We start from the raw sequence: 13,091 nt of genomic DNA, 5'->3' as shown, positions 1-13,091 counted from the left end.
CAGCAGAGAGAAGAGAGCGTGACCTGGGTGGTTGGGAGTCCTTGATGATGGATGCTGCTTTCCTGTAACAGCGTTTCATGCAAATGTACTCAATGGTTGGAACTGGGCCATATGATGGACTGGGCAGCATCCACTTCTTTAGTGGATTTTCCATTCAAGGTAGGTGTTTCCATACCAGGCTGTTATGCAGCTAGTCAATATTCTCTCCACTAAACATCTGTAGAAGTCTGTCAACGTTTCAGATGTCAAGCCGAATCTCCAAAAATTCCTAAGGAAATAGAGGTGTTGTCATGCTTTTTTTGTAATTCTTTGTAAAGAGCCTAGGATAGATCCTTCAAACAATTAACATCGAGGAATTTAAAGTTGCTGACCCTCTCCACCTCTGATGCGAACTGGCTCATGACCTTGGGTTTCCTTCTCATGAAGTCCATAATCAGCTCAGGTTTTTGTTGTGGCACCACTTAGCCAGATTTTCAATCTCCCTCCTATATGCCCCACAGACATAAGTATAGAGCAGGGCGCTAAATATACAGCCTTGAGGTGCACCTGTGCTGATGGAGATCATGGTGGAGATTTTGGTGTCAATCTGAACTGACTGGGGTTTGCAAGTGAGGAAGTCAAGGATCCAATTGTACAAAGAGGTATTGAGTCCAAGATCTTGAAGCTTATTAATTAGTTGAGGGGGTGATCGTATTGAATGCAGAACTGTAGTCCATGAAGAGCATTCTGATGTATGCATCTTTGCTATCCAGATGTTCCACGATTGTGAAGAGCAACGGGATAGGACCTGCTGTGGACCTGTTGCTCCACTAGGAAAACTGGAGATGATCCAAGTTGCTTCTCAGGCAATTGTTGATATGTTTTATCACCAACTTCCCAAAACACTTCATCTCCATGAATGCAAGTGCTACTGGGCAACAGTCATTGAGGTAGGTCACCATGCTTTTCTTGGGCAATTATACAGAATTGAAACATGCTTAAAGCAGGTGGGTACCTCACATGCTGAAGCAAGAGGTTAAAAATCTCAGTGAACACTTCAGCCAGTTGATCATCACAAGTCTTTAGTACTTGGCCAGTTATCCCATCTAGGCCAGATGCTTTTTGTGGGTTCTCCTTCCGAAAGGTTGCTCGCACATCAGCCTCAGAGCCTGAGCTCTTAGGATCATCAGGGGATGTCGAGTTCGTGATGGTTCCTCCATATTTTCACGGTCAAAGCAAGCGGTGAGCTCATCTAGAAATAAAGCCCTGCTGTCACTTGATTTAACTTTATAACAGGAGACATTTTTCAAGCCCTGCCACAACTGCTGAGTATTAAGTTACTCCACTGATACATCTGATTTTTACTTCACCCTCTCAAACCGCAGGGTGAATTCCATCATATTATAATCACTGTCACCTTCAGCTCCCTAATCACAACACAACAAGGTTCATTACACAACACCCAATCTAGAATTGCCTTTTCCCTTGTGGGCTCAACCACAAGCTGCTCTAAAAAGCCATCTCATGGGCATTCTACAAACTCTCTCTTGGGATCCAGCACCAACCAGACTTTCCCCCAATCCACCTGCATATTGAAATCCCCCATGAACATCGCAACAGTTCCCTTTTCCCATTGTAATTTGCACCCACATCCAGGCCACTGTTCGCAGGCCTGTACATAACACCCATCAGGGTCATTTTACCCTTGCAGTTTCTTAACTCTACCCACAAGGATTCTATATCTTCTGATCCTGTGCCTTCTTTCTAAGAATTTGATTTCCATTTTTTTTAACCAACAGAGCCACCTACCTTCCATATTTCAATATATAACGTGGATTCTTGGAGTGCAATCTCTTTCAACCACGACTCAAGTCAAGCCAAGTAAACTCAACTCACTTTTTATTGTCATTTTGACCATAACTACTGGTACAGTACATAGTAAAAACAAGATGACGTTTTTTCAGGACCATGGTGCTAAACAAAAACTACACTGAACTACATAAAACAACACAAAAAACTACACTAGAGTACAGACCTACTTAGGACTGCATAAAGTGCACAAAATAGTTCAGGCATTACAATAAACAAGACAATAGGCACGGAAGAGGGTAGTAAGTTGGTGTCAGTCCAGACTCTGGGTATTGAGGAGTCTGATGACTTGGGGGAAGAAACTTACATAGTCTGGTCGTGAGAGCCTGAATGCTTCGGTGCCTTTTTCCAGAGGGCAGGAGGGAGAAGAGTTTGTATGAGGGGTGTGTGGGGTCCTTCATAATGTTGTTCGCTTTGCGGATGCAGCGTGTAGTGCAAATGTCCGTAATGGCGGGAAGAGAGACCTTGATGATCTTCTCAGCTGACCTCACTATCCGCTGCAGAGTCTTGCGATCCCAGATGGTGCAATTTCTGAACCAGGCAATGATGCAACTGCTCAGGATGCTCTCAATACAACCCCTGTAGAATGTGATGAGGATGGGGGGGTGGGAGATGGACTTTCCTCAGCCTTCGCAGAAAGTAGAGACACTGCTGGGCTTTCTTTGCTATGGAGCTGGTGTTGAGGGACCAGCTAAGATTCTCCGCCAGGTGAACACCAAGAAATTTGGTGCTCATAACAATCTCTACCGAGGAGCCGATGTTCAGCGGAGAGTGGTCACTCCCTGCCCTCCTGAAGTGAACAACCATCTCTTTTGTTTTGTTCACATTCAGAGACAGGTTGTTGGCTCTGCACCAGTCCATTAGCTGCTGCACCTCCTCTCTGTATGCTGATTCGTCGTTCTTGCAGATGAGATTAGTTTCATTCATATAGTGCTTTGACACCCCTTAGCTTTCCCAAAGCTTTTATGACAAATCCACAAATTGTGTTAATTTATATTAGTAATTACACTGGTTACAGACACTCAGAGGATATCATAGCGCTGTCCAACTTCCCTGCTCTTTCACAAGTTTCACTATCAATATCTGGCTGAGAAAATGTATCAAGATGCCAATTACTAATTAACCACTTCAAGTGCCAAAATCAGTTAAGTGAATGTTTAATAGTACAGAGGACTGCCACATAGCTTGCTCAGCACTGGAAATTTACTCTTAAAGCACATCTGCACTGGCAGAGGATGTGGATATAAAGTGCCAATTTCACATAGGACTACACCAGTTAGATTCAGAGCAGACCTGGAAACTCAACGTAGGGCATTCAAGCCCTATTGAGTGCTCCAACAATAGCAAAAATGTACAGAACCACATTTTGTGACATCAAGGATTGGCATATCCCACACTCCACAACTGGCAAGCATTTATTCAACCTAGTCAAGTCCAACAGTGTTCTGTGTAATCAAACAACATTCAGAAAGTGCAAAGTGATTTTACAGCCAATTGATTAAATCAAAGCTAGGAAAAAGGGGCTCTCAAGAACATTTCAGTCTTCAAAAATAGTAAAACACAGCATGTGAGTACAAGGACAAGGTGTTTAGGAAGAACTGTTGAATAGATCTCCTATCCTGATAGATCCCTACCATCACAGAAGCAAGACTTCCAACTACTTCTTTTCACTCTACAAGAAATAAAGAACACAGCTAAGAAAACAGAATACAGCTAAATCTTTGGGATCAGACTACATCCCTACTGTAGTACTGAGTTACACTGCAGGACAAGCTATTATTCTAGCCATGCTGCTCTAGTACATAAATAACATTGGCATATGATAAGATGGACTCTTGACTTCACAATCTATTTGCCAAATTGCACCGCATTTTCTCTGGAGTGTGTTACGAACCCCGTAACTGGGTTACTTACCAGCAAAGATAGAGACGTCCGTTGGAGTCTGGTGATACTATTTTTAACAGTATTTATTAGCAAAAATACACAAAAATAATATCAATGCAAATATACAGATAATATACGTCGTCAATACTAAACCTAAAAGTGCGGGTATAATAATAATCAATAAGAAATAAGCTCTATCGTTGTCTAGGGGATAATGAATTGTCCGATGGAAATATAAAGTTCGTTTCAGTTCACACAGGCTGCCGTCGTTTGTTTGTCGCTGTGTTGCAATTGTTGGAGAGAGAGAGAGAGAGATAGAAGAATGGGAACAGCTAACGCTATTGTTTTTGCCAACCTTCCTTTATGATTTCGATCCATCAGTGTCTCATTGTTGTGGCCGTTCAAGTATGACCTCTCCTTTAGCTAAACCGTTCTTCCGTGATGAGCCCGCCACCCAGGCAAGGGAGGACACACACGAGCTCTCACCTGCTTTCGCTATAAAACGCTGTCACTGGATTTCTAGCGTTTCCCCTGGTGTGTCTGAGGGGTGTTCCCCAGACCCTCCTTTTATCCTCATTCACGGGGTCTCAGATGTCAATCAGGTTGGGATGATGCAATCCCTCAACCAGACCACTCTGGTTGTCCCTGAGGGGTTTCAATGAATAGTACAGTACTCAATACACAATTCCTTCTCCAAGAGACAATAGCAGTAATCAGTGGTTCCATTCCGCTTCTGTTAGGAGACATTCCACCTTGTTGTGTATTCTGCGTTGTCTATAACAACTGCCTTTGCTGTGATCCTGCGTCTCTCTCTCTCTCTCTCTCTCTCTCTCTCTCTCATTTCCAGACATGCTGTGTATCTCTCTCATTTCCTGGGTCTCAGACCCGAAATAATAGCGATCTTGCGATTCTCAAAAAAGGGGGGGGGGGCAACTTTGCTCCCTTCATTCGTAACAAGTGTAACATTTTATTGTGATTGTTTTACCTTGTATGACAGTGCACTGCTGCAATGAATTCTGTATAGATGGCATGTAGGACTAGTTTTTCCACTGTACAGTGGTAGATGTGACAATAATAAACTAGTTAAGAATGTACAATATTGAAAACTGCAAGATGTATCATATTCAGTAAAAGGACATATCTGACAAGTACCATCCAGCCTCCTCTCATTCACCAAAGAGCTGGAGTATGTTATAGACAGGACTATCAGGAAATATAGTCTCTCGCCAACTTGGGTTGAACCAGAACAACCTCCATCCAAACCTCATCACAGCCTTAGTTTAAATATAGACCAAACTCTGAATTGCAAAAGGAAGAAGAGTGGCTCCCTTTGACATGAGATACTTGGTTGGAATCAAAGGAACATGGCAGTTGGAGGTCAATCAGCACTACCACAGGGTATCACTGCACAAAACACTGTCTTTGGCCCAGCTTCCTTGAGTTGCCTTCCTTCCATCAAGTAGTCATGAGTGGGGATGTTTGCTGTTAATCCAACTTGCAGTCCCCCAGCAAATGAAGCAGATCATGACGATATGCAGCAAAACCCAAACAAGAGTTGAAAATGGCAACATTACCTTGTGGCTCTAAAACTCAATTCCGCCGACTAATGAAGGCCAACAACACACGACTTCTTACCAATCCTATCAATTTGTGTGACAACTTTAAGAGATCTATGGACATGGACCCCACAATCCCCCGTTCCTCCATTCTACTCAGAACCCTGTAACCTGCCTTCAAATTCGACCTTCCAAAGTGAATCATTTCACATTTCCACAGTGAACTTCATCTACCACTCCTCAGCCTAGCTCTGCATCCTGTCCATGACCCATTGCAAACTACAATCCTCCACACTTTCCACAAATCCACCAACATTTGTGTCAGCTGCAAACTTATGAACCCCCCTTCCACTTTCTTATCCAAGTAATTTAGAAAAATCACAAAGAGCATGAGTCCCATAATAGATCCTGCAGAACACCACTGATCATCAACGTCCAGTCAGAAAATTCTCCATCTTCCATTACCCTCTGCTTTCTGTAGGAAAGCCAATTCTGAAACCATGCAGCCAAGTTTCACTGGTTTTCTCATGCCTCCTGGCTTTCTGACTGAGCCTTTGGGGAGGCTTGTTGAATCCCTTACTAAAATCTATATATACCACATCCACTACTCTGTCTTTATCAATAAATTGTCACTTCCTCAAATTATTCGATCAGGCTTGTGAGGCACTATCTGCCCCTCACAAAGCCATGTTAGCTTTCCCTAATCAGACTATGATTATTAGATCTCCCCTCAACCTTCATCACACCAGAGAAAACAATTCAAGTTTGTCCAACATCTCCTTGTATCACACTCCACCTAATCCAGGCAGCATTCTGTTAAATCTATTTTGCTCTCTCTCCAAAGTCGCCACATCTTTCCCATAATGGGGTGATCAGAACTGAATGCAATACTCCAGGAGCAGCCTAACCATAGTTTTATAAAATTGCAACATAACTTCCCAACTTTTGCATTCAGTGCCATCATTAATAAAGTCAAGCATGTCCTACACCTTTCTTTACCATCCTATCAATGTGTGCAGCAATTTTCAGAGGGTTATGGCCATGGACCCCAAGATCTCCCTGTAATTAAACACTGTTAAGTTTCTTGCCACTAACTGTATACTTTCCCTTTACATTTGACCTGCCAAACCTCATGATAAAACTTCATCTTCCATTTCTCTATCTATATGTGCAAAGGACCTATATCCCACTGTATCCTAAATTTTCTAAAGATCAAAGAGCTGATTGCAGACTTCAGGAAGGGAACAATAGACAATAGGTGCAGGAGTAGGCCATTCTGCCCTTCAAGCCAGCACTGCCAATGTGATCATGGCTGATTATACACAATCAGTACCCCGTTCCTCCCTTCTCCCCATATCTAACTCTTTCTTGAAAGCATCCAGAGAATTGGCCTCCACTGCCTTCTGAGGCAGAGCATTCCATAGATCCACAACTCTCTGGGTGAAAAAGTTTTTCCTCAACTCTGTTCTAAATGGCCTGCCCCTTATTCTTAAACTGTGGCCTCTGGTTCTGGACTCCCCCAACATCGGGAACATTTTTCCTGCCTCCAGCGTGTCCAATCCCTTAATAATCTTATATGTTTCAATCAGATCCCCTCTCATCCTTCTAAATTCCAGTGTATACAAGCCCAGTCACTCCAATCTTTCAACATATGACAGTCCCGCCATCCAGGAATTAAACTCGTGAACCTACGCTGTACTCCCTCAATAGCAAAAATGTCCTTCCTCAAATTTGGAGATCAAAACTTAACACAATACTCCAGGTGGGGTCTCACCAGGGCCCTGTACAACTGCAGAAGGACCTCTTTGCTCCTATACTCAACTCCCCTTGTTATGAAGGCCAACATGCCATTAGCTTTCTTCACTGCCTGCTGTACCTGCATGCTTACTTTCAGTGACTGATGTACAAGAACACCTAGATCTTGTTGTACTTCCCCTTTTCCTAACTTGACACCATTCAGATAGTAATCTGCCTTCCTGTTCTTGCCACCTCACATTTATCCACATTAAACTGTATCTGCCATGCATCTGCCCACTCACCCAACCTGTCCAAGTCACCCTGCATTCTCCTAACATCCTCCTCATATTTCACACTACTACCCACAAAGCAATCCTCGTATAGGGATCTTAAGTAGAGAGAGTGAGCAATTTCAAGTTCCTGAGTGTCACTACATTAATCTGGACACAACATATTGCTTTGTAGGAAGCAATATGTCCTAATCTAGGATGATGTAGAAAATTTAGTTAAGAAAAGATTACAAAAAATTCAAGAAACAAGGTACTGTTAGAGCTCTAGAAAATTACAAGGGTGCCAGGAAGGAGCTCACAAATGAATTTACAAGAGCTAGAAGGGGCAATGAGAAGGCCTTGGCGATCAGGATTAAGAAAAACCCCAAGGCATTCTACAAATATGTGAAGAGGAGCCTTGTGAGAATAGGACCAATCAGAAACGAGAGTGGAAAAGTGCATGGAGCTGAAGGAGGTAGCGGAGGTACTTAATAAATACTTTGCTTCAGTATTCACCAGTGAAAGGGACCTTGGTCTTACAAATGATTCCCATCTCTGCTGTAATATTTCACCCACCACAATCCTTTATCACCTTTGGGGAAGGGAGTTCAAAAGACTTGTAATTCTCAGAGAAACTCACTTTACTCTAGTCCTCATCTTTCTTTCTCCAGTCCTGCTGAAGGGCCTTGGCCCAAAACTTGGACTGTAATCTTTTCCTTAGACGCTACCTGGCCTGCTGAGTTCCTCCAGCATTTTGTGTGGGTTGCTTGGATTTTCAGCATCTGCAGACTTTCTGTTGTTTGGGATTGTCCTACTAACTTGATTAGGTTTCTTAATTAGGTGATCAGTGAAAGTACAGCAGTGAACGTCGTCTCCACGATTTTAGTAAGACATTCGACAAGGTCGTTTATGGTTGGCTCATCTAGAAGATTAAGATGCATGGGGTCCTTGGTGACTCGGCCATTCGGTTTAGAACAGGATTACCCATAGAACACATCTTATTCTGTCTGGAAGTCTGTTTCAAGTGAAGTTTGGCAATGGTCCGTATAGGGACCACTGTAACATGGATGGATGGGTAGGTTAGTAAGTTTACAAATGGCACAAAGGTCGATGGTGTTGTAGATAGTGTAAAATACAGAGTGGAATATAGGTCCTTTGCACATATAGGTAGAGAAATGGAAGATGGAGTTTAATCTGGCTAAACATGAGGATTAGCAGATCAAATATAAAGGAAAAGTACACAGTTAGCGGCAAGAAACTTAACAGTGTTTAATTACAAGAAAATCTTGGGATCCATGGCCATAAGCCCCTGAAAGCTGCTGCACACATTGATAGGATGGTAAAGGAAGGCATAGGGCATGCTTGACTTTATTAATCAAGGCACTGAATTCAGGAGTTGAGAAGTTATGTTGCAATTTTATAAAACTATGGTTAGGCTGCTCCTGCAGTATTGCATTCAGTTCTGATCACCCCATTACAGGAAAGATGTGGAGACTTTAAAGCAAGTGCAAAGTTAGTGGACTGAAACATATGAATGTACAGACATTAAAAAAGGGCATGTACAGCCCACGTAGTACATTTACAGGAAACTCACTTAAGTGATAATGAGCATGAAAAATTAAAGAGAATGGGCTTCACTAATTTGTTTTTCTCCTCATATAAATCAGGACATAGAAGAGGAGTTGCTATTCTTAACTGAAGCAAGCTAAATTTTGAAAAAGTATTTGAAATGGGAGATAAGGAGGGCAGTTATATTCTGGTAAGGGGGAATATAGATGGAAATCCAGTTACTTTATTAAATATATACGCACCCCCAGGAAGTGATATTAGTTTCTTCCAGAAAGTTACTAATATTATGGTAACGGAAGCAGAAGGTTCTCATACGCGGGGGAGACTTAAATTTACAATTACAACCAAAGTTAGACTCTTCCAATAGAAAAACTTATGAAACAAAGTCCTTACATAAGAAAGTTAATACACTTTTTGAGGATGTTGGTTTAATTGAGATATGGAGGGACCTTTTCCTCAACAGAAGGGATTACACTCATTATTCTGCCCCCCACTCCGTATATACAAGAGACTATTTCGTAACATTTGGAAAAGATAAAGACAAATTAATCACCTGTGGAATTGGGACAACAGATGTAAGTGACCATGTACCTATATATTTATCTGTTGATTTTGACCTACAACCAAAGAATAGTATGTGGAAACTAAATTCAAGTCTGCTCAATGATCCCTATTTTAAGGAACAAATTAAAAAAGAAATTGGTCTTTACTTAGAATTCAATGATAATGGAGAGGTTTCACCTCCCATTCCATGGGATACTCTGAAGGCTGTCTTAAGAGGGAAAATTATAGCGATATCTTCATATCAGAAAAAAATAAGGAATAAAACATTACAGGAATTACAAAATAAGCTGAAGGAACTAGAAAAAAAAACACAAATTGAGTTTGGCACACTAGAGGAAATTTAAAAATTAGGAATGAAATTAATAGTTTGGCTACACAAGAAATTTTTTAAAATTTAATGTTTCTGAAACAGACACTATGAAAGGGGATCGAAATCTATGAAAATACTGGCGTGGAAATTGAAAAAAAAAGCAGAAAATACAATTCATAGAGTTAGGGATCCAAGAACAAAAGTGATAAAAAATAAGCTAAGTGAAATTCAAGAAGCATTTGAAATGTTTTACGAAACTCTATATTCCAAAGTTCCAGGGGGAAACATAATTCAGAATGACACCTTCCTGAATTCTTTAGAGTTACCCACTTTAAGCAAAGAACAAAATAGAATGATGACTGCTGACATAACTGAATCTGAACTAAAAACTGCAATTAGTAGGCTTAAATTAAGCAAATCACCAGGATCAGATGGATATACAGCAGAGTGGTATAAAGAATTTAAAAATGCTTGTTCTACTCCCCACACTGAATTGGGCTCTAAAAAAGGCACAAATGCTACCCAGCTAGAAGGAGGCGATAATCTCAGCTATACCGAAAGAAGGCAAGGATAAAATGGAATGCCGGTTATTTAGACCAATATCTGTTCTTAATGTGGATTATAGAATATTTACCTCCATCATGGCCAAACAATTAGAAGAGTTTCTACCCACACTGATACATAATAATCAGACAGGTTTTATACAACAACGCCAAACACAGGACAATATACGAAGGACAGTTCACATTATGGATCATATAAAAAAAATGAAATTGAAGGAATAGTGATGTGTGGACGCTGAAAAGGCATTTGATTCGGTTAATTGGAATTTTCTTTACAGAGTTTTACATAGATTTGGTCTACATGACACAATTATTAAAACTATACAGGCACTATATGACAATCCTACTGCTAGGATTAAAATCAATGGATATTTATCTAATAGTTTTACCCTAGAAAGGGGCACGAGACAGGATTGTGCATGGTCACCACTACTCTTCGCATTATATCTGGAACCATTAACAACACATCAGACAAAATGAAGATATCAGGGGATTACTATTTAAGGGACAGAGCATAAATTGGCCTGTTATGCGGATGACATTTTGATCTATCTAGGGCAACCAACAAACTCTTTACCTAAATTGATGCAATCCTTTCAACAATCTGGCCAATTATCAGAATACAAGATCAACATAGATAAAACCCAAGTACTTTCATATAACTATAGCCCACCAAGAAAAATTGAAAGTAGATATCCTTGGGCATGGCAAACAGAGTCTGTCAAATATTTGGGCATCATTATGCCAAAAGATTTGGCAAAATTATCAGCCTCTGTATAAAAAAATTAAGGAAGATAACAAGATGGAACCTAATTCCTTTTCTTGGTCTCAGTTCAAGGATTGAATCTATTAAAATGAATATACTGCCCAAACTACTATATCTCTTTCAGACCCTACCAATAGCGATCAACCAAAATCAATTTAATGAATGGAACAAGATGCTATCAAGATATATATGGCAAGGTAAAAGGCCTAGAGTTCATCTCAAAACTTTGCAATTAGCCAAGGAAAAGGGGGGAAAGGGGCCTACCTTCCCTTAGAGATTATTATTTTGCAGCACAGTTGAGAGCTGTGATATGTTGGTGTAACCCATCATATGACGCTCAATGTAAAAACATTGAGGAGAGGATACTTTCCATCCCCATACAGGCAATTTTGGCTGATAACAACCTACAAAGTTACATAAATACTATTGATAACTCGTGGGTGAAATGGACTTAAAATATGGAAAACTATTATAACAGAATATAAACTAGAGAGAGACATTGCAATTCTTAAATGGTGTGCATATGACTCAGATTTTACACCGAATAAACTGGATGCTAGATTTAAGTACTGGACAGCTAAAGGAATAACAGCTATTTGCAATATAATGAAAGAAGGAACACTGTTCAGTTTTGAAATGCTTAGAGAAACACTTGTTAGCAAAACAAAACTTTTATCGGTATTTACAGATGCGACAGTATATTAATAGAACAGTTAAAAATGTAACCAAGGCAAGTGCATGTCTGATAGAGCTATTTAGAAAAGCATATAATTCAGACAATGGTAGTAGAATCATTTCAAGCATGTATAAGGGGTTGTCAAATCTTAAAGCACATTCAACTTCATACATTAAAACAAAATGGGAGAAGGAGGGATAATTATATCTGAGGAAGAATGGACAATAATATGGAGGTATCAATGGAAGTGTACCAGTTCACAGAAATGGAGGGAGTTCGGATGGAAAAACTTGACAAGATATTTTATTACACCCTCTCAGAAATCCTGTTATGATAGTAACATCCCTGTTTGCTGGGGAAGTTGTGGAAATCAAAATGCAAATCATTATCATATTTTCTGGGAATGCCCCTTTATCAGACTATTGGAGGGGGATACACAATGCCCTACAAGACATCTTTAAATGTGAAATACCCTTAGAAAGTAAGACCATATATTTTGGGTATATACCTCAAGAATGGTTGAAAAGAGATAAATATTTAATGAATATACTGCTGATGGCTGGTAAAAAGGCCCTTACCAGGAAATGGTTATCACAGGAGAGCCCAACTTTAAATGAATGGATGGAAATTACAATGGATATTTATAAAATGGAGAAGATAACAGCATCTGTTAATCATAAGTTGAAGCAATTTGATTCATACTGTGAAAAATGGTTTAACTACATAACACCTCATAGGCCTGATTTTATTCTCACAAGTCATTATGTTGTTAAAAAAAAAATCACTCCCTACTTGTACATAGCTTTCTTATTTCGATTGTTCTTTCTCTCCTCTCCTTTCTATGAGTGAATACCTCAGATAATTATTATGTGGAGATTTGTGACAAATATGATTGTATGATATATATGTACAGTATCTGAAATACATCACATGGAAATGTTTGTTTGATGATAAACTTCAATAAAAAAATAAATTACAAAAAAAAGGGCATGTGCTGGAGTTTTTGAAAGGTATTAATTTGAGTATTGCTGGGATTGGACAAGATATACCCCAGGCTACTGTGGGAGGGAAGTGAGGGAGGAGATTGCTGAGCTTCTGGCGATGATGTTTGCATATCAATAGGGACAGAAGTACCAGAGGTTTGTAAGTTTTTAAACGTTGCTCCCCTGTTCAAGAAAGGGAGTAGAGATAAACCAGTAAATTACAGACCAGTGAGTCTTGCTTCAGTGGCGGGCAAGTTATTGGAGAAGATCCTGGAGACAGGATTTACAAGCATTTGAAGGGACATTATCTGATTAGGGACTGTCAACACGTCATGCCTCATGAACCTGATTAAATTCTTTGAGGAT

The 13,091-nt window shown here is 40.1% G+C and overlaps 1 protein-coding gene across 6 annotated transcripts in view; it reads right to left on the bottom strand.

The window, feature by feature from the left end:
• Positions 1-13,091, bottom strand: part of LOC140731902 (protein phosphatase PTC7 homolog) — a 137,352-nt gene that overhangs the window by 121,085 nt on the left and 3,176 nt on the right. The gene's annotated exons all lie outside the window — the stretch shown is intronic.

Source organism: Hemitrygon akajei, chromosome 8, assembly GCF_048418815.1.
Source record: "Hemitrygon akajei chromosome 8, sHemAka1.3, whole genome shotgun sequence".
NCBI lineage: Eukaryota > Metazoa > Chordata > Chondrichthyes > Myliobatiformes > Dasyatidae > Hemitrygon > Hemitrygon akajei.
The sequence above is the reverse complement of the archived record's forward strand: the minus strand, read 5'-3'. Positions and strand labels throughout refer to the sequence as shown.